The sequence below is a fragment of the Cyprinus carpio genome, chromosome B24 (genome assembly GCF_018340385.1).
Source record: "Cyprinus carpio isolate SPL01 chromosome B24, ASM1834038v1, whole genome shotgun sequence".
Lineage (NCBI taxonomy): Eukaryota > Metazoa > Chordata > Actinopteri > Cypriniformes > Cyprinidae > Cyprinus > Cyprinus carpio.
The window spans coordinates 3,064,900-3,084,238 of record NC_056620.1 but is presented as its reverse complement, the minus strand read 5'-3'; the positions used below and the strand labels follow the sequence as shown (position 1 = coordinate 3,084,238).

The window sequence follows — 19,339 nt, the reverse complement described above, 5'->3', positions numbered from 1 at the left end:
TTGAACACACACTACCAGTCAAACGGTTTTGAACAGTAAGATTTTTAATGTTTTTTTAAAGAGGTCTGTTCTGCTCACCATGCTTGCATTTATTTGATCAAAAGTACAGCAAAAACTGTAAGATTTTGATATATTTTCACTATTTAAAGTAACGGTTTTCTATTTGAATATATTTTAAAATGTAATTTATTCCTGTGATTTCAAAACTGAATTTTCAGCATCATTACTCCAGTCTTCAGCGTCACATGCTCCTTCAGAAATCATTCTAATATTCTGATTTGCTGCTCAAAAACTATTATTATTATTATTATTAAGATTATCATATTATATTATTATTATTATTAATATGTTAAAGTTGAGTATTTTGGGTATTTTTTTCAGGTTTCTTTGATGAATAGAAGGTTCAGAAGAACAGCATTTATATGAAATAGAAATCTTTTTAACGTTATGTCTTTATCATCACTTCTGATCAATTTTAAAACATCCTTGCTAAATAAAAGTATTAATTTCAATATAGCTTTTGAATGGAATAGTGTATAATGTTACAAAAGCTTTTTATTTTAGATAAATGCTGATCTTTATGTCTTCCTATTCATCAAAGAACCTTGAAAAAATGTGCTCAACTGTATTAAATATTGATGATAATAAGAAAAGAATGTTTTTTTTTCTCAGCAGCAAATCAGCATATTTGAATTTGGGGGATGTGATATTGACAAAAGATAATATCTGTATATTTTCAGGGATTTTATCGGTAACGACAATTAAGAACTACCGTGAACAGCTGACTCCTGAAGTTTTTGATATTCTTCATATTCTGTGTGGTCAGTTCACAGCAGTGATAGAAATGAATCTAGTTTGAATTGATTTTTACCTTTTATGGTAGGGATGTACAATATTGAATTTTTGCTGATATTTTTCAACTCATTTTGGCTGATAGCCAATGCCAATACCGATATATTTCCTGTTTTTTTTTTTTTTTTTTTTTGAAACGACACCAAGTCTCTCCTGTGTGGAAATTTTAAGCAAATTATTTTTTACTTTTGGATACTTTTTAACAAGAACTTATTTATTAGAATTAAATATACAATAATGAAGTTCTTTTGACAGTAAATTGAAGCTTTGAAAATAGCTATGAGTAAACTATATATATATATATTGCTGCATTGTTTTCAGAAAGATGCAGTGGTAACCGTAGCATTTTATTTTAAGATTTAACATTTGTAGATGGTCTAAAGCAAAAGTAGAAAAAAATATTTTAGTTCATAATTTGTTTAAAAAATATAACATATTACACATTAAGTGTCATGTTTGTGATTGTTTTTTTTTTTTTTAAATGTATGTAAGCTATAGCTTCTGACCTTTAAACCAAAACATATTCATGATTTTATGACATCAATTACTGCTTTATTTAATCAGAAACTAGGGCTGGACAATATATCGAACGATATGATCATGCGCATCTCGTCAGTAAAGCCGGTTCCATGATTAGCGGTAAATCCCCATCACCTGCTTTCAAATGGAGCTGCAGTTAATACACAGAGCCGTAGTTTACTGACAAGCTACGCTATATCGAGTTCATTATCAAAGGCGATTCATCTTCAATGAACTCGATATAGCGTAGCTTCTCAGTGAACTACGGCTCTGTGTATTAACTGCAGCTCCATTTGAAAGCAGGTGATGGGGATTTACCGCTAATCATGGAACCGGCTTTACTGACGAGATGCGCATGATCATATCGTTCGATATATTGTCCAGCCCTATCAGAAACACAGTCTAAATGTTATTTGTGTATTTTACTTTCATTTTATTAGAAGAACTCCATAACCACCCCCCACTAAAAAAAAACCACTAACATAACAGGCGTTAGGACCCGGGGGAGGCTGCCTCTGCTGCCGCTGCACTTGCTATTACTCTTGACTCTATCACACACTGAACGCATCATTCTGTAAGTGCTTTCTCAGTTTAAATGTAGTGATCCAAAACAGTGAGTCTAATCTTCATTCAGGCAAAACTTTGCTTCAAGACGGAGCCACAATGCTGACCTGATCTAATCGTTAGCACACCCTGAGCACATGCGAGTAAACCTACCTGGTCTCATGGCATAAAGGTACCTGGGTGCACTTTTTAGCGAGACTCGAAATTCATACCAATATGTACATATCACTGCAGTTTCCAAAGTAAATGAAAACTAGAGGCAGTAAAACTCTGACACCTTTTATTCCTTTTCACACAAATTCACAGAGTTTCGATTAATAACGTTTAATTTTCGCACAATTACTTGAAGAGTTTCAGAATAATATTAAAATGCTGGGAGATTTGAAAACGGATGCTTTTGAATGTTAGCGTCACACATATCCAGCTTAATATCTATGGGTTTTCATAGTGGGTTTGTTCGGTAGCTCACGGAGTGAGGAGACGTACTTGAGAGGTGAGGATCTCCGGTTCGAATCCCGTGTAACCACGGTTCGACAAAGCAGCTTAAATCTGCATATAAGGAAGTTCAGATGGCACGGTTCCATCAACATAAGCGTTTTTATATCAGTTTTGCATTTGTTAACACTATTGGGTAGGCTTAGGGTTGGGTTTGGTGTAGGGCATATTTCCAATACAATAGTGCATTACATTTTAGCGACAGTCCCCGGATATTTGAATTCTGAACCGCTGCAATACCTACCAGAAGCAACATAATAAAAACACAGCACTACCACAGCAGTACCTATTTCAACATAATAAAAATGTGCCAGAGTTCACAAATTGAACCAGTGATTTAGCGCCACTCAGTGGACATTTCTCTTTGAAACTGCAGCGAAACGTGCAGTAAAGTACGTAAAAACGGTGTTGCACAAAAAGTGCACAGAGGTACGTATTTTTATGAGACCAGTTTGGAGTAAACGTATTCCTCCTATCAGCAAGACATATCGGCATAACTTTTCATATCGGGCCGATGCCGATATGTACATTTAAAGCCATTATCGGCCGATTCCGATATCGGTCCGATAATATCGTGCATCCCTATTTTATAGCCATTTTTTAACTTTATAAAGCCTTCTTTTTTTCTTTTTTTTTCTTTTTTTTTTTTTAAGCGTGCATACTTTGAGTCAGATTCTTACATTTAAGCAGTGAATTTGAATAAGACATTTGGGCTGTTACCAAGCAATCGAAATCAGTATCAACAAAAGTCATCTTTGCAATGCAGATGAAACACAGAAGCTACATCTAAAGTGCCATTTAGATGCATTTACACACTGCTTAATGCAGGACATGAATGCATTCAACCTTCAGTTACAAATGCGTACATAATGTTTTGATATACATAAAAAGGTTGAATACTGATATTTGAAATTATTTAAAAACAAAAAGATACTTTAAATGTTAAATTAAAACTGCCAGTGGGTGGCAGTAAGTCACTGATAATAAAAGCGAGTCATTGTGATTGAACCGAATAATTTAAACGGTTGATTCACGGAACGGAATGCAAAACAGTGCTGTGGCTGTGTTTGGAATTATTCTTGTTGTCGAAATAGAGCAAAAACAGGCGATATGATGTCTAAAACGCAAGTCTCTCTTAATAAACTTCTTGTTTATTGAACTGTTTATTGAAAAAAAATATCACATTTGTAATTACGCTAATTTTTGGTGAAAAAAAACCTCTTTGTGTGAATTTCATTCATACTACCCATATTTGCATTTAGGGTTCAAAATTCTGGGAATTTTCAAGACTGGAAACTTTCCATGGGAATTAACGGGAATAAACTGGAAATTTGCAAAATTGCAGGACCTGGGAACTTAAATGTAGTTGAGAAAAAATCTTGCAGCATAATCTTGGTTAAAACAACCAGATTTAATGCAATTTCAGTTTCATTTTTACCCTACACTCTGCTGAATCACATGCACACTGCTTAGTGCGGGGCTATTTAAGTTTGATTTTCTTTTTACAGACGTTAAAATATGAAATGTCCATAAAAACGTGAAACAGGCTCACTCCAGTGAACTGTAATCTGTGCTGCGTGTTGTTAAACTCTAAAATAAACACTAAAAAATAAGATGACAAATTTACTTCAGTCAGAAATTTGCTTTTGCAATGGTTAAATAAATGTTCAGCAATATCTTCAAAAGATTTTTGAACTTTGGCACATTTTTTTTCTCTATATAGAGATGATATGTCAAGGAAATATTGCGAAATTTTGTACATTTTTGTTATGTGGAAATGTTTAAATCTTGTAGTGTTACAATTAACCCTGCGTTTGTGAAATGCTTTTTACAGTCTGTTTCCCGAACAAAAACAGTGCAGTTCAAACAGACGATAGAAATGAATGAACATAGCCTACCTGAAACCATTTTCATAACATTTGAATTTTCTGGTGTATGCAATCTCATGCAGAATACAGCGCATTGAAGTGAGCGAGTTTTTTCTCATTAATAATGTGGACCGATTGAACCTTTTAATAATGACGTTGCTCTGAGACCCTCACTGTAATTACAACTCGTGCGCGCCCGTGCTTAAAAACACGCAACGCATGTTTTAAATCGCGGATTTAATTGCAATTCGAAAATCACACTAAGGAGATCGCAATTCGTAATTAATGTTGGTAGGCTATATCGTGCAGCCCTAGACTGCACTGTGCGAGTGTGTGTCATTTAAACACAAATTTAGCTGCAGCCGAGTGACTGTGGGACCCACCTTGCTCCATTCTGCCACCCACAGTTTGAAAACCCCTTCCGTAAACAAACATTTAGGTGAGATAATAAACAGAAGTCTAAAAATTACCCTCCCCCACACACAATCCCCCAAATCACCTAAGAGGGGGATTCCCCTCCATTTTCTCTGAAGCCACACTTGCTGCATTTGAGCCCAAAGACTACATCTAAGATCTAAGACCAAAAAGTGTGTGTACAGTAGCCGGTAAATCAAGATATGAAAAATCTAAGCGAGTTAGCACTATTTCATTAACAATTTATGAGGTTTAAGCTAGCTCAAGCTGTAATGCTCTTTCTGCTAGCCAGTTTTCTGTTACACACAAGTACAGTACTGGTCAAAAGTTTGGACACATTACTATTTTTAATGTTTTTAAACATTGCATATCTTTTGCTCATCAAGCCTTCAATTATTTGATCAAAAATGCAGAACAAAACTGTAATATTGCGCAGTATTACCAGTATTACAATTTAAAATAATGCTTTTCTGTTTTAATATACTTTATAGCAATGTATATCTGTGATGCAAAGCTGAATTTTACATCATTACTCCAGTCTTCAGTGTCACATGATTCTTGATAAATCATTCTAATATGCTTATTTATTATCAATTTTGGAAACAGTTGTGCTGCTTATATATTTTTTATTACCTGTGATTCTTTTTCAGGATTCTTTAATGAATAAATAGTAAAAAAAAGAAATCCTTTTTTAACAATACACTACTATTAGTTTGGGGTCAGTAGTTTTTTTTTTTTTTAATAAATTAAAACTTTTATAAAGTAATAGTAAAGTAGTAAAGTAAAGATTTACATTGTTAGAAAAGATTTCTATTTCGAATAAACACTGTTCATTAGTTTTTATTTATCAAAAAATCTTGAAAAAAGCATCACAGATTCCTCCCCCAAAAAAACAAAATGTCATTTTTAAAATTTGTATTAGTTTGCATGCATGTGAGCCTATGATCAAACAAAATGTTTATATTTATGTTTGTATATGATGCAGTTTTATAATTTTCCCCAAATTTCCAATTAATTCCCATGAATTCCCAAAGATTCCCGTAAATTCCCATAAATTCTTGGTAAGTTTCAAACTTGGAATGTTCCCAAAATTCCTTCCGCCCCTTTGCAACACTATTCACACTATATAGAAGTAAGTGAATTACACTTCCAACGAAATGCAGTACATACTAGACAGTATGCGATTTGTTCTAAAATGGATGGAATTATTAAAAAAAAATAAAACATTAAAAATTTTGAGTCTGTGCCCATTATACATTGATTTTCTGTTAAATCAGTCAACTCCAGCTGCCCAATTTCTGACGACTTTTAAAGTTGAGTATTTCTGCCTTTAGCTGTTAAGTCTGCAAGTGTGACGTTTCCTAATGTTTTAAACTCTGTTCAAGTTTTTTAAGAAGTTGTTAAATTGTTGCTGGTTGTTAAAGCCCCTTCTTACCTAAAGGCCAGTTCTTGACTAAGCTACGAAGTGGATCAGTCTTTGTTAATAAGCAAAAGTCTGGCTCTGCATGCAAGAAGGCAGGGATGTTTCGTATGTACTAAATAGGTTCTGTGGTTAAACAGCTATAGGGTTCATACATTTTATTAGGCCCTGTGAGGAAACGGGTGGTTACATTATGATCATGCTGTTACCACATGGTGTAATACATTTGGTCTAATTCCTCTGTAATGCCAAAGGGCCTTAAAAATGACTCCGGACTGAGATGTAAAAACGGCCAAGACTTTATTTTAACTCATTTATGAGTGCTTTTATTGGCAATTGACTCCTGAATATAACTTTAGTTATGGAAACTTTTAGATTTGTATGTTTTATGAAGAAAATGTGGTTCTTTTCAATGCAGAACTTAATGCTGGTTTTCTAAATTACTTTAAGTGGAATTTAGGATTTTTATTGCAAAATCATCAGTGTGAATGCTTACAAAAGTAATGGCACCCCTGGCCTCGACAAGCTGCGAGGTATCATTCGTGTCTGGCGCGGGATGAGTTACACACTAACGTTTAATACTTATGGTTTGGGGTTTGTTGAAATATGAATTGCAATAACTATTCAAAGTCACTGGAAGTCTGTTAACACGATCATAAGTCTGATCATGAGAGGTTTTATTATGGAAAATGTCAAAGGAAGCCCTGAGGGAGTTTTCAGCCGAAAGATATTGAGGTCCTTTTGTGAACCGAACATTTTTCTTGTATGACTTTTGCTCTAGTCCGTCTCAAGCGGTCATCCACTGACGGAGCCCTATATAAGGCCTAATAAACTGAATTTGTGTCTTCCAGGGCCTTGCGTGGCCATCCTGTTTCACACACTTACGTAAGCGGCACTTATTCCCCGTACTCTGCCTAAATCAACAGGCCTGGATTTCTCCCCTAAACCTCACGTCAACATCAGCACCACATAAATGACTAACTGAATGATCATATTTTGTGTGTTCAGCTGCCCTGATATTATATGGCCTTCCTCATCGACAGGGGGCTTGGGATATCTGAACCTTGGCCTTGATAAAACACACACACAGGTTTTCTTTAAGATTATTAATTGTTTTTAAACTTGAACTTTTCTAAGGCTGTGCAAGTTGGAGAATAGGATACGTACTAAAGGAAAATGAGTTTTCAGTGGCTCTTGAATTAATGGGATAGTTCACCCAAAAATTTAAATGGTCATTAATTTACTCATGTTGTTTCAAACTGATTTTTATTTTCTGTGGAGCACAAAAGGAGATATTTAGAAATTTGCGGATGCTGCTCTTTTCCATAACATGCAATCAAGTCAAGTTGCAAATAGTTGAACAGTTTCTAAAAAATAATTTTATAAAAAGAAACTTATCCAACTCATTCAAAGTGGAAGTAAGCTATTTCAGCTAGGGTTGCGATAAATGGTTAATCACATTTTTTTTTTCTTCGAAAATAAAATCATGATTATTAATCGTGATTATTGTTGTTATTATTATTATTATTATTATTATTTTTTTTCCATTTAATCAGAATTAATGTCAACTTGCATGGTTTGCGTACAGATTACCGTTCAGACGACGGTGTGAAAGAAAACAGACTGGCTGTACACATTTATTTGAGCAGAATAAACCTACATGTTTGCTGGTGTTTTCAGCTCATCAGTGCATTTTCTGTAATATAGAGAGAGTGCATGCACATGGTTGCCGGGGTGGGAAGATTAAGTAAGCCATTGGTAAGAAAATGTATGAAAAAATGGGTGGATGTGAACTCTTGAAACCTGGCAGCAGAAACCCTAATGGCTTGTGGAGGCTTGTTACCATTGCAAGATATGCAAATTGCAAATTAAAATGAAATGTTTTCAGGTTTGGGAAAAAAAAAAAACATGCATGATCACATACGGTTATGCTTAATAAATTGAGAGAAGCTGAAGTAGCTAGAAATGTCAAGGTTAATGGGTTCGAATCCCAGGGAAACCAATAACTGATCAAATGTGTTTGAATGCAATGCCAAATGCATAAATATAACCTGATTGTTTGTGATCACAATTAGGGCTGCACAATTAATCGAATTTCTAATCGCAATTACAATTATTGATGCCACAATTACGTAATCGTTCAAAGCGGCAATTAATCGTTCAAAGTCCACTTATGTTATTCTGCATACTTAAGATGCGTTTTTTTTTTTCTTTCTACATGTTATCTTAAGGGTTTTTCCCATTTTTTTGATTTTAGTTTTAGAATAACATTATAATACCATTCATATTTTTACTTTTTTATAATTTAAAGAAGAAATCAATCCAATGTATAGTTGACATTTGAGGCTTAATACTATAGTAAAGCACTTAGTATTATTTTCATATAAAAAATATGACATGCAGCTGCATCAAACAATGATATAAACATAATTTAATGTAAATTGTGATAATAGTAATTAATAATCGCAATTACAATTTCAAGGGAATAATTGACAATTATGATTTTTGTCATAATCGTGCAGCCCTAATCACAATAATAAAATATTGAAAATAAACCACAAAAGGCATATTCAGAAATCTCTGCAGTTTTTGACAACCATGAGCCCACATTTACTTATCAACACCTACTGTTACTTATTTCCCATGTGAAAATATTAGCCAATCATAAATAATTTACATATTGCAGTCTTAAAGTGGTCATCGGATGCCCATTTTTCACTCGGTAATATGATTCTTTAGGGATTTAATGAAAAGTCTGTAACAGTTTGGTTAAAATTTCTCAATGGTAGTGAAAAACATCACCGTTTTTAAAAAAAGCTCTTGTCTACAGCAAGCTGTTTTGTTGCATGTCGCGTGCTCTCCTCTGACTTCACTCCCATTGGTTGTCACTGGCGAAATTCGCTGCATATTTGCATAAAGTTGAAGAATTCTGAACTTTTGTCGCTTGACAAGCCCACATTCCTTTGCCAATGGTCACTGTCGATTGTGTTGCCGGAAGTCGCCAGCTCTCCATTGAAAATGAATGGGATTATGTCGCTGTGTGTCGCTGGCGGTGTGAACGGGGCTTCAGATGTCGGGAGTAAATGATAACTGCTATGTTCATTATTACATCCAACAACAAAACACCTCAGTCTCTTAGCAGTCATTCTTGTCTACATCTGCTCCAGCGGTGAAACAATGGCCGACTGATGACAGTGACAGTGACAGTGGGCGGAGCTAAGATAAAACACCAGTGTCAATCAACAATTGTGGGGGGGTCCTGTCTGTGCAATGTCATACAGATCGGCTAGATTTGAGAAAGGGGAAATGATTTAACAAGATTTTAAAAAAACACTGGGTGGATCTTTATCATTATAGTGTGGTTGTGTACACACACTGCCAACACACATTTCAGTTCAAACAGCTTGTAAAAGTGCATGTAGCATCCGATGACCACTTTAATGGTGCAATCAAGGGCATAAAATGGACTGTTTTGTATTTATAATAACCTTGAGAAACATTATAAATAGACTCAGAAAGTCTTCACTGTTTGATTGCATGTAGGTCCTGTGACCACCACATGTGTTCAGACTCTTCTGGTCTAGGTTCTGCTCCTCTGCTGCTGGTCCATCAGTGTGTGATGTGTCAGAGGAAGTGAGGCGGTGCTGGAGGAGAAGCACACAGATTGCGTTCCAGCAGGCACCAGAGCCTGTGATTTGAGCTCCCCGTCGTCAGAGGCATTAGGTTACAGCGTCTGGGAGCTCGCGCTGGTCCACCAGAACGGCCAGTTCTACCTCATAAACCATCGCACTTCCAGTCTGCGGGGTCAGTATTCAGTCATGGGGTTTGAAGTTATATGAGGTTATCTGTATTTGAATTAGTGGAATTGTTGGTACAGACAGGATCCGTTCAAACTGTTTGCACCACTAGTCAAATCTTCTGCACACTTGAGGATCATACTACTCCTTGTTCTTGACTCACTTTGAGTCAGACATGACCAATTCAGTCGGTCAGTGCAATTTGTGAAATGATTCAACGTTTTATTTTTTCAATAATAATCAGCCCAAAAGAATGAGTCATTTGGAAATCTGACATCACTCACTTTTTGGAGCTTGTCTAGATTCGAACTTGGGACACCCGTAACGCAACAGTGTTATATGTCTGCGCACTGCTTACTAGGCTATTCTGTGTTTTCTTTTTAAAACAGTGTTTTTATTAAATGTAGTGAGGTAAAGAAATATATTGTGAATACATTCTGTTTTGGTCTGAGTAAAGCAAGTTTCCCAAAATACAAATACCTTGAAGTACAGACGATCGAAAAATGTACTTGACTAGAGTACCCAATCTTGTTATTAACTAAAACTAAAAACTGAAAATTGTTTTCATTAATTTAAATATTAATTTGATTAGCTGAAATAAACTGGAATATACACTGCTGGTCAAAAGTTTGTAATAATTATACTCTGTTAAGCTCATGAAGGCTGCCTTTATTTGATCAAAAATACAGCAAAAACAATAATATTCTGAAATATTATTATAATAAAATGATTTATGAAGGATCATGTGACACTGAAGACTGGTATAATGGCTGCTGAAATTAAGCTTTGTCATCACAGGAATAACATTTTAAAATATATTTACATAGAAAACAGTCATTTTAAAGTGTAATATTTCACAATTTTACCATTTTATTTATTTATTTTAATCAATTTTTGTAATTATTCCAAACTTTTGACTGGCAGTGTAAATATAAGATGAAAAAACTAAAAAAAAAAAAAAAAAAAAAAAAAAAAAAAAATTGCTATAAAATACTAAACCTAAAATTGCTAAATAGATATGCTTAATATAAAATCGCTAAAACGTAAACATAAATTAATATTAATAAATAAATACAAAATATTAAAATATGAATAAGATTCAAAATATGAATAAATATTTAATAATAGTGCAAGAATTATACTGAAATAAGAGACTTACATGGTAAAATGCTTTGTTACTGGTTACCATGGACTAAATGTAAAAATCTCGTTTAAAGTAGCCATGAAATCAAAATGGACCATATTTTTATTCATAATAATGTCCCTGATACTGTTGTTTATGATTCACCATCAATCATTTGAGTCCCACCCCTAGTCCCCTACAGTATTTCTCACTCAGTGTTCTGCGTAATTCTGATTTATGTAGTCTTTTTTTAAAAGCAAGCGTTTGACCAGACACCTTGAGACGTTCAGTGTTATCCGTATACTGACGGATGGATATTCTTTACTGATCCTCAGGTGAAATGTAGTCCTATAACCCACTGAATGGTGCAGAGACCATACATGCCACGAGTCACTCTGTAATATAACCCTCCCTAATTCTGCCGTTCATCATTACCCATCACTCCCCTGTCGCCCCTTTCTCTCGGACCCCCTCAGTCTGTGATGGCACATGAGCGCGTCAGATCTCCAGGCTGTCCGTCACTCATCACACACTCACTGCCTGCTCGTCAGGCCCTGGTGGCGCTGCAGAAGAACTGAGGAAGCAGTGAGTGACGGCATCCTTTTCTCACCTCAGCTAGACACAATAGAGAGAGGAAACTGTGCACTCTTCAATTGCAGCAGAATGTGTCGTGCGGTCTAGCTCTGTTTGCCGCAATGGTTGCAGCACTGCTAACCCAGCTGTAGACCTCATCTGTTTCAGGTTTGCAGTGCACACACTCGTCTTCTTGAATGCACAGGTCATAGTGACAGGTTTCAGGGGAGTGGTGAACCTAACTGCAGGTCACAAAGCATGATTACCTGGGAACCAGTGAGCGGGGATATGACTGTGAAGAAGAAAATATGTCACAAATTTGTTGTCAATGCCAAGACTGGAAAAGGTCACTAATGGATAAGGTGGGGCTTCCTTCAATTTTTGTGCATTTTGAGCATGTTTTTATCCTCCACAAAATCATTTATTAGTACTTTACACGTACAATAAGCTTGCGTGTCTCACATGAAAAGCTTTGTATCTGTGAAACCTGGGGCCTCTTACAAAACCTGTGTAGACTGCTACCTTCTAAGACGGAATTCTAACCAAGATGGAACCTCGTAAGTGACTGATTAGAATTTTTTATTAGAATTATGTTATAAAAAGGATAGCCCCTTGAGAATTTGGAATGTTTTACATAAGCAACATCTCTATGAACCGCACAAATAAAGCTCTGGACAGGAGAATTGACTCTTTTTTTGATTCCGGTAGTGTATACCGCTAAGCTTACAGCTCAGTATTCTAATTAAAATATAAAAATACTACAACTAGCTGCAAAACAAGCACTTCAACTCGCAAATGAGTCATTCGGTGCAGTTTATGAACTGATTCAACTGATGATTGTTATCAAATCAGACATTGCTCTCGCGTTTCTTTCAGTTTAGTATTATGAGAAACAGTATGTTTTTATTAAATGTTTTGATATGATTGAACTGCCTTTGATTTTGTTCGTGTGTGATGTCTCCTGTGTGCGTTTGAGCACGTCGTTAGTAAATGAGGCATTCATTGTGATTTGTGAACAGAATTGGCTCAAAAGAATAATTTGTTGATGGATCAAACATTGCTCTTTTGGAGCCGGTCTTGGTTTCTTTCAGTTTGATATAACAAGGAACAGTATGTTTTTATGAAATGTAGAGAAGTCTCAACTTGCTTTCGATTCTGGCAGAGTTTGATGCGTTAGCATTTTGCTAAGCTTACAGCTCAGCATACAAATATGCAAACAGTTGCTATACATTGGATCGAATTTGTACCGTTTTTCAGCGTTGAATGAAATATAATCAAGATTTGTCTTCTTCCACCTTCTTAGACGTTTTTTTTTCTTTCAGTGAGCTTGGTTCAGTACATTGTGAATCTGTCTCTTCTGTGAAGGATTTGTGTGACGCTGCTTTAGAACTCGACCAAACTTGGAGTTTTCTTAAGTTTAGAGTACCTCTTTATAATGCAGAGCTATTTTGTGCTTTTTGGCCCGTTCACAGCATTCACATGTGAATTCCTCCTCTTATCGGTGTCCGTTATCTTTCACTAGAGGTGTGTCGTGACTCGTGAGGAGAGTGAGATGGTTCAGATCTCCTCTGCAGTTCCTCTTGATCTTATCAGGGTTTTTCAATGCGTTGATGGATGTTGAGAAGATGCCCTCAGATTGGCTCTAAACAGGAATTAATGGGGAGCACACTTCTTCAGGTTGGTACAGTTCATTGCTTTAGCTTGAATTTTTTATAACAGTGAGTTACATATATATTTACAAACATATGTTTCAAAAACATACGAATTTGGACACTGTTGCTACTCAGAGTTATCCATCGTTTGTACTGTACATTACAATTACAGTACATTACTGTTATTTTATAAAGCTACGAGAATACCTTTTGTGCACAAAGACAGCAAAAATAATGACTTTAATCAACAGTTTCTTCTCTTCGACACGCGTTCATGAGAGTACCATGACGCATTACTATTTAAAAACAAACCTGAGTACTAAATATAACCTCTAGTAAATGTCCAGATGAATATAATTTTTCATACTGTACAAAGTTATGTACTTTTAGCATTTGAAATATTATTTCTAGTGTGTATTAAGACTAAATATATATTTATTAAAACAAGTCCCAATACACAATAGGACACTACTTATTGCTTACATCTGTATCTCCAGATCTTTTTTTCGTACTTTATCTCGTGACTAGTCGGCTTATCATTTGTTAAATAATTTGCACACATCATTTAAATGTCAAGCACATGAACCTGTGGGACAAACCGAACACATCTGCGCTGTTCAAATTAGCGAAAAGGTTTCTGGGACGGCAGAATTTAGGGCTGAGAGACAGATGGAGAAGGAGGATCGCTCGTTTCAGTTCTTCTGCCCTCAATAGAGTGTCTAGAGTGCAGATGTTTTGTTTCGCTCTCTTCTGTGAAGTGCATGTCTCTTTAACCATCAGTCCTACAGCTTGAAGAGCACAGATGCACACGGCTGGAGGTTTCTTGAAGCTAACGTGTTTATCAGACAGCAGCATAAAAGCACTGAAAGAGCGCGTTTCTGAGAAGCCGTGCCCTCTGTGCCTTTTGTGATGATAAACTCAGACAGCGTTCCTTTTTTGTGTGCAAAGAGCTGCAGAGAGCTTCTGTTCTGTAGCTTTGAGACTCAATCCGCATGTTTGCTGTGTCTTCAATGGGTAAAAATCGGAACTGGAGTTTAGGCCTCGAGGCTTTTGAAGTCTTTCTCTGTGACGAGCATCATTTCCTCCCCTTTTCTTCACTTCTAGCTCACATTTGCATCCTTTACAGGGAAATGCTTCTAAATACAATTGGTCTGATACCTTTATTTTTTACATCTGTGAAAGCATTTCAAATTATCGTCAGTGTTTCTACAGTTACTTATTGACATTAACCTTTAGCCATTTAGCAGACTTACAAATTAAGACAATAGAAGCAATCAAAACCAACAAAAGAGCAATAATATATAAGTGCTGTGCTTAAATAAGAGTTAAAAAAGTCAGAAGAATGCTAGTGTTAGAGGCAAAAAAATATATATTTTTTTGTTTAAATGAAAAAAAAGTAGATAAAATAGAATTAGAATGGAGAGTGTTAGAGGGTCAAATGAAGATGGAAGAGATGTGTTTTCAGTATCTATTCTGTTTGATTCAATTATATATTTGTATATAAAAGATGCATTAATTGCATTTATTAAACGCAATAATTTGTTTAAAAAATACAGTAAACCGTAATATTGTGAAATATTATTACAATTTAAAATAACTGTTTCCTACTTGATTATGTTTTAAAATGTAATTTATTCTTGCCGTCAAAGCTGAGTTTTCAGCATCATTACTCCAGTCTGAAGTGTCAGTATTAATGTTGTCGGGGAAACTGGGGTAAATTACAATGAATAGAATGCTCAAAAGAGCATTTATTTGAAATAAAATTCTTTTGTAACATTATAAATGTGTGCACTTTCACATTTGAAGTATTTAATGCATCCTTGTTGTGATAATTTCTGAAATAAAAAAAAAAAAAGTAGCTAGTGACCCCAAACTTTTTAAACAGTAGTCTAATTCTTGACTCATTCCTACTATGTATCGCGAATAATCACATCCAAAATAAAAGTTTTTATGTGTTGTGTTTGCATAATATATGCGTGTGGGAGAAAAAATTGTTTTTCCAATGCATCGCAATTCTCTCTTCAATGATTCTAAATCGATTCTGAAATTGTTTATTTTTCCAGCATATGACACGTGTGCGCGCTAGAGACGCGGCGGCTTCATTGCACAGAATTTGCGATGTGAGACACGTGCACATTGTTTGACAGTCTATGCTTCCACCCGCCATGTTTTACTTTAGATATGCTTTAATAATTTCTGCTGTTTGGAATGCTGTACTACTAGATGCATGAAACTCACGCACTGACAGACTTTCACGTGCGCTTTGTGTTTGTTGTCCTGAAGCTCAATTGCGGCTGCGGTTAAATGCACTTTTCAAATACTTTTATATGAAATTGATGTACACACAGTCAGTTATGTTTTCAGAGCAGGACAAAACATCTGATATGGAAATAGATCTGTGCATTAGTGTGAATGCAGCCTGTTAAAGCTGCCACTGTCTATGATCTCATCAGTAATAATCAAACGGCATTAATGCTGAGGAAAAAAAGAAAAATCCTCAACTATTGTCTTTAAACAATTTTTTTTAAATTGTTTTAAAAAATAGCATGCTGTGCTTATATAATAAAAAAATAGTTAATTTTGCACAAAATAAATTTGATATAAAATTTATATGAAAATGTACCCATGTGCCGTAATATTGAAAACTGAGAATGTGAAGCATCGTGATATTGAGTTGATAACGATAATCATAATTGAATTGAATTGTGAAACCAGTGAAGATTCACACCGCTGTTTTTAAGATGGCAGTACTGACATACAGAGAACTATAAACAAAAAGCATATAACTGCAATTTTATTTAAGATGTAAAGTTTTAAAGATGTATTTGCACAGCAGAAGAATTAATTGGGGAAAAATGTAGATCAAGAATCGTTTTGGAATCGGATCGTGACTCCCAGAATCGGAATCAGATCGGATCATGAAGTGCCTGAAGATTCCCACCTCTAATAGATGTTCAGGATGTATGACAACATTGTGATGCATCGATGCATCGTTAATCCTAATCGAATCGTGAGATACCCATAGATTCCCACCCCTAGTACTGTGTATATTTTTAATGTAAATAATTTTCTTAAATATATACATGCATATGTGTGTTTTTTTATATAGGCTACATAATAAATATACACAGTACACACACACATATTATGTTAACAAAAAACGTTATTTTGGATGCGATTAATCATTTGACAGCACTAGTATTTAGCCAATGTTTAATTCCTGAGTTTTCAGCAGGAACACCTGAAGAAGGAGATGAAGACTGCCAAATGACAGACAGATGACAGGAGAGAAAGCAGTGATGAAGAAAAGCCTGGTTTAAGGAGAATGTGATGGTCAGATTAGCGTGTGGCGTATGATTGGCCTTCGCTGTGTGTTCTCTGGCTGTGAGCTCAGCTATGCGGTGGGAGTGGATGGGCTGTAGGCTTTGTCTGCCAGAGGTGGGGAGTGTCTCTGACTGTCTCTGCACACTGTTGTTAACTTTGCCTCCCAGCGTTCATTAATCTGATTAGTGAAACTGCTAAAGGTTTGAAGTTCTCGTAATAGAACTCGTGAAATAGATCTGGTTTACAGTGCAGGCGAGTTTATTAACAGAGATGTGCACGTTAGAGATGTGTGAGAACTTCAGTCGCAAAATAGCGATCTTGTCAAATCATTCGACACAGAAACCACTATCTGAGAAAACACCTCGGGTTAATCTTGTTTGGGGTGTTTTTAGTAGCAAGATGTTGGTTATCAGACAGTTTGGTCTCACACAGAGGTGTTGATCTGTTCCTAAACCTAGCGAGGTGCGTAGCTGTGCAGCATTTATAGGCAGTCAGAAACAATATGCTGCTGTCTAAGATTCTTTGTTCTGGTGAAAATCTGAGGCAGCAATGCAATGCACGCATCCATGTCTAAAATTCACTTCATTTGCCTTCAGTTTCACTTGTAGGGCCCTATGAATTGTTTTTTTTCTCTGGACTTATGCTGCTGGACTGTTTTAATGGTTAAATAATTTTTTTAATAATCAGAAAGCATGTCTGTTTAATGGAAGTCATCAAATTTTTATAATTGAAAAAGATTTAAGGATATACTTCAAACTAAGTTCTTTTTCGTTCTTCATTTGGTGACAAAAAGGCTGAGCGACGGTATACTGTTTCCGAACATTCCAACACCCCCACGCTGCTGGAGGCGGGGTTTAGATTAATGTAAACATGCGTCGTGACTCTCGCGTGTATCCCCTAAACACAACAACAATGAAATGAAGAAGTGTAGGCAATCTAGGTGTGAGATGGGCCCCAATGCTCAGAATATTATAGACGAAAGAATAATGATTAACAGCAGTTCAGAGTCAAGTGTCATGTTTGCAGTACAAAAGAACCATTCCATTTATGGGAAGTGTGAATGGCTCATCGTCTGAAAACTTTACCATGATGTGGAAAAAACAATATTCAGTCAGTTTGTTATTTTATTTTATTAGTGTTCATTTGTTTTATTAAACTGGATAAATTGTTACACCTTTTTATATTTTATGTGGTGTCATGATTTACTTTTGATAAAAACAAAGGTTTATTATTGTATAGTCGTTTGGCATTTCATTTATTGTAGGCCTATACCCTTTAAATTAGCTTATTTAAAGAACAGCAGCAGCAGCAGCAGCAGTATGGTGTAACATTTATTTGAAACACATGTATTTGGTACTTGCTACCTTATATCTTTACTCTTTCCTTTCATTGTTTTCATGGCTTTGGAAAACTTGTCTGGATGTTTCTCTACATTGCTGTTTGCATAACTCCGGGTCGTCGACACCAAGCTTGGTTGCAATTTCTTTCTAGGAATTAAGTGCTTTCTCTGAATCTTTAAAGTCACTCTGTGAGCGATCGTACAGGTGCGGATATATTTGTGCCAGCTCAGCTTTTCGACACTTCAGTGTAACCAGGAGATGTTTTTCAGTGGTTGGACCTCCATGGAATGAGAAACGAACCGGGGGAAAAAATCGCATGTCAAAGAAGGTGGAGTTTCAGAACACACCCACCGATTGCGTAACCGCCACGGACCAATGGAAGCTCAAAGGTGTTTAGGAACCAAAACGAACTCCCCCAGAAAGTTCACTTTGCTCAGCTGTTTCGGACTGCTGAAACAAACTCAAAACGAACTTCGGTTTGGCCTGATTTTGTTCGAAATGATGTCATATCAGTTCATTCTTTGATTTCATTTGAAGTAAAGCAGGGCCTTTATTATTATTTTTTTTAAGTTTATCAAAAATTACATTTCTGGGACCCTTTGGAAATCAATTTATTTGATTAATTTTCTGGCTTCCATTTTAATTTTAACTATCAAAAATTTTGATATGAATATATCAAAAATTAATCAATTGAATTCTTAAAAATTTATTATTTTTTAACAATAGTTTTTAATTATGCCCTATGAAATTGTTTGTTTTTGTTTTCATAAATTCTTTTGTTTAAATCTTTCTAGATTTAATAAGTATGAGAAATCTTAGTATGACTTAATGCAAATGTACTATCAAAAACCGAGGTAATCAAGGCAGTTAAACTTTTAAAGCACTTAATTGTTTTAAAATGAATGTCTAATCAAAATTAAATATTTTATTTTGCTAAACAGAGTGCCGCACAACAAAGGTCTACTTAAACATGGAAGAAAAATTGTGTGATTTAATCCTTTCAAAAAAATTCTTCTTTTATTTAAGCCTGGTTTCAGTTTGTCAGGTATGATGTCTGGATCATAGATGGGAAGCCACGTTCGCTCTTTAAAAAAATGTGTTTTTTTCCTACCCACACGCTCGTTATCCTGTACAATGCATTTGAAATGAATCGGCGTATCCTGCTTTCACAGTTTGGGCCCTACTTTTTGGATCTGCCTTTTCCCCATCTTCCTGACTCATGTTTGGACAATAGACAATCACTGGCCATCATTCTAGAGGAAGTGATCTCTCGCTTTGACTGCACGGACATCATTTGACTGTAAACTGTTCCCTGGCAGTGGTTGCGTTGATGTCTTAAAACAATGGTCATCTTCATCAGTTATTTATTTAACCAAATGGCACACAATCGCTGGGGAG

At 35.5% G+C, this 19,339-nt stretch overlaps 1 protein-coding gene across 4 annotated transcripts in view; it reads left to right on the top strand.

The window, feature by feature from the left end:
• Nucleotides 1–19,339, top strand: part of LOC109049058 (cytoplasmic protein NCK1-like) — a 42,544-nt gene that overhangs the window by 5,737 nt on the left and 17,468 nt on the right. Inside the window, exon 1 of one of the 4 annotated variants that reach the window (XM_042751994.1) lies at nucleotides 13,284–13,302. The exons of the other annotated variants lie outside the window; for them this stretch is intronic. The gene's annotated coding sequence lies outside the window, so the exon portion shown is untranslated. Of the gene's footprint in view, nucleotides 1–13,283; nucleotides 13,303–19,339 lie in introns of those variants that run through there. 4 annotated transcript variants of the gene reach the window in all.